Source organism: Miscanthus floridulus, chromosome 6 (assembly GCF_019320115.1).
Source record: "Miscanthus floridulus cultivar M001 chromosome 6, ASM1932011v1, whole genome shotgun sequence".
Lineage (NCBI taxonomy): Eukaryota > Viridiplantae > Streptophyta > Magnoliopsida > Poales > Poaceae > Miscanthus > Miscanthus floridulus.
Window position 1 is genome coordinate 135,477,126 of NC_089585.1, and position 4,005 is coordinate 135,481,130.

A 4,005-nucleotide genomic window follows, 5' to 3' on the forward strand; every position below is an offset into this window, starting at 1 on the left:
GAGACTGAATCTGTGGTTGATGTCTTCAAAGAGCTCGACTGCTTTCTTTGCAGTAGCTGAGACGAGCGGTTTATACTCGATCCACTTGGAGAACTTATCAATGGCGACGTATATGTACCGGAAGCCACCTGGTGCTAGCTTAAAAGGGTCAATCATGTCTAGTCCCTAGCATGCGAAGGACCAAGAAGCTAGAATGGTCTATAGCTTTTGTGCTGGCACGTGTATTTGCTTAGCGAAAAATTGGCATCCTTCACAATGTTGGACAAAGTCTTCTGCATTGTAGATGGCCATGGGCCAGTAAAAACTAGCTCAGAAAGCTTTGCCGACTAGTGTTCTTGAGGCCGCATGGTTGCCACAGGAACCAGAGTGAATTTCGAGAAGTAGCTTCACTCCATCTTCTTGGGTGATGCATTTTTGCAGAATCCCTTCATTGGCACTTTTTCTCATCAAGTTGCCATCCACCAGCACATAATGTTTGCTTCGATGGATTAGGCATTCGGTTTTAGTCTTATCAATGGGTACTTCAGCGCTGGAGAGGTACTTGATGAACTGTTCCCTCCAATCAGCGACCAGCAAAGGTACCATAAGTACCAGCTACTCGGTGGGGGGAACTTCTTGAATTTCCTTTTCTTCCTTAATGGATGGCGCCAGAAGATCTTGAACAAAGACCCCTAGCGGAATCACGGCGCGAGAGGAGCCTAACTTGGACAAGTGATCGGTGAGCTAATTTTGATCGCGTACCACGTGGTGGTACTTGATACCATAGAACTTCCCTTCAAGCTTCCTAATTTCGACGCAATATGCATCCATCTTCTCGCTGGAGCAGGACCAGTCTTTGTTCAGCTGGTTGATGACTAGCGTGGAGTCCCTGTATACCATGAGGCATTTGACATCGAGCTCAATGGTTATACGGAGTCCACAGAGACATGCTTCATATTCAGCGTCGTTGTTGGAGGCTGAAAAGTGTATCCAGAGAACGTATCGGAGTTTATCCTTGGTCGGTGTAATGAACAGGATGCTAGCACTAGCACCATTGATGTTAAGGGCACCGTTGAAGTACATCACCTAGTGCTCGGGGCAAGTGGTGGCGATGGTGAAAGGTCCTTGTTTGGTTTTGGTAATTGAGTGACAACTTAGGTGGACTAATTGTGTTTATGTGAGATACACAGGTGATTAGTCCACAGGTACATGTGTGTGAGCAACATATGCCATGAAGGTGAAAATGGCTTGGAGATGTTGCAAAGCTCACACATGTGATGATGAAGGAGCTTATTGCACATGAGACATGACATTGAGTCATATGATCAAGGTGGAGAAGATCAAGACAAGACTTGGCTTGATGGACCAGTTGTAAGCGTGAAGGGCAAGTCGAAGGCTTTGGAGTGATGGACCGCGTGGCGGTGAAGCTTGAGCAAGACTTGGCACCGATGGATGATGGCAACGGTGAAGAGCAAGTAGAGTCAAGATCGATGAACCAATATGATCATGTGATGATATGAAGTGGATCATATCATTGTTGATCATGTTGGTGCATGTGTTGCATCAACATTGGAGGAGATGGAATGGAATGCGCAAGGCAAAGGTATAACCTAGGGCATTTCATTTCACCGGTCATAGGTGTGTAGAGAAGTTTATGACCAGGTTTAGGATAGATGGCCGTACTATCAAGAGGGGCAAACTTGTTTGCATATCGGTCATCTAGTGCCACTCGAGTGATCTAACTTTGCATTGTCGCTAGGATCGAGTGGCGTGGCAAGTTGAGTGGCTAACATCCTTTAGGAAATGATTGTGAAAATGCTAACACACATAACACATGGTGGTATACACTTCGTGGTGTTGGCACATTTACAAAGGAGGTGGTGTTTGCAGGGGTGAGATGGGTTTGGGTCCCTCTGCGCTTTCGGGAAAATAGAATGCCTATTTTCTATTGCGTCGGATGCAAATTCTTTGTGGTTGGCACATTGGAGCAAGGGTGAAGAAGTTAGAAGTGAAAACAAGTTGGTCACAAAGATGCTGGCGTCGGTCAACTGATCGGACGCTGGATCTGCATGCACCAGACGCTGGTAGGCTGCGTCCGGTCAGGCTGACGTACGGTGACGCAGAAGCTGGAGTGTGACCGGACGCTGGCTACGTCCGATCGCATTCGACCGGACACGTCCGGTCATGCTCGGGAGCTTACTGGAAACGACCGAACGCTGGGGGTTCAGCGTCTGATCAGTTGAAGTTGCTGCGTCCGGTCAAGTCAAGTGACCGTTGGAACCGGGACACGTGGTCGTCTACGAGCGACCAGACGCTGAGGTCCAGCGTCCGGTCAACACGACCGGAGCGTCCGGTTGGCCCGACCGTTGCCCAGTGAAGGGGTAACGGCTAGTTTAGCCCTTGGGGCTATAAATAGAAGTGGCCTTCGGCCATGGCTGGTGCTGAGCACCTTGGGGGACTTTGTGTCCATGCTTGAGAGTGCTTGGGAGCCCTTCATCTCACACATACTTGATAGCGATCATCCGATTGTGTGAGTGAGCGATTCTAGTGCGATTGCATCGTGAGGTTGCATCGAGTGGCACTAGGTGATCGAGTTGCAAGCCGGTGGTGCTTGTTACTCTTGGAGGTTGCCACCTCCTAGACGGCTTGGTGGTGGTCTCCGTCGAAGCGCGCAAGAAGCTTGTGCGGCGCTCCGGAGAAGTGCTTGTGAGGGGCATTGTGCTCGCCCCGCGGGAGCCGCGAAGAGCAACTTTAGTAAAGCATGTCATTGAGCTACCCTCACTCAAGGGGTAGGTTCTTGCGGCGCCCGACGTGCGGGCTTAGCGGGTGATGCTAATTAGCCGCCGAACCACCAAGTGAGCGGTCGACACAATAGGGACTAGCGTGTTGGCAAACACGTGAACCTCAGGAGAAAAATCATCGTGTCAACCTTGTTCTTCCCGTTGGTTTGCATCCCCATTACACAAGCTTGCAATTACTTTTATACATATTAAGCTTGTGTAGTTGCTCTTGTAATTAGATAGCTTGTGTAGCTTGCTAATTACCTTCTTGCTTGTGTAGCATAGAAGTAGCTCCCTTGCGTGGCTAATTTGGTTTTAGTAACCTTGTTAGTCATATTGCTTAGTTTGTGTAGCTAAGTATTTGCGCTCTCTAATTAGGCATTGGTTGCCTTGTTATTGAGCATTGCTAGTGAGCTTTATTAGCTTTGTGCTTTTGCTTACTAGCATGTGTAGGAGCTCTCTTATTGCTTAAAATACTAATGGCATAGGTTTGTATAACCTTGCTCCTAGAATAGTTTAGGAGAGCTCTAACTAGCCCAGCACCTTTGTTGCATAATTGTTATCTTTACAAGGTGCTAGTGAACATATATAGTGGGGTATAGTCTTGGCTAGACCAATAGTTTTAATTCCGCATTTGTATCGGTTAGCCGACGTGATTAAGTTTTAGAAAAGACTATTCACCCCCCTCTAGTCGCCATCTCGACCCTTCAAGTGGTATCAGAGCCCGGTCTCTCATTTGTGGTCTTCACCGACCCGAGAGGATGGCGTCTAATGGGCTAGATGATTGTCCATACATTTTTGATGGCACACACTTTGCACGATGGAAAAATTGGATGATATGTAATTTTAAGTATGTATGCCCTCAAATGTGGTGGATGGTAGATGTAGGCTTTTCTCATGTGTTAGATGAAGATAATCTAACTCAAGCACAAGAGAAATGCCTAGATCTCGACATCCATGCTACTAACATCATGTATAGATCTTTGCATGATTGCATATTTGGAGAGATCATGGACATGAAGACCGCCCATGAGATTTGGAGTTATCTCAATGAGAAGTATGGGATGGTCTCCGATGATGATGATGATGATGAGCCCAAGGAGGAGGCACATGAGTGTGTTGAGCATAACCACAATTTGGTGATTGTGGAAGATTGCTCCACCTCATTGTCAAGTGAGGATGATGATGATCAATCCACTACATGTTCACTTGACAAGGTTGATGATGATGCCACAAGTGTTGCAAT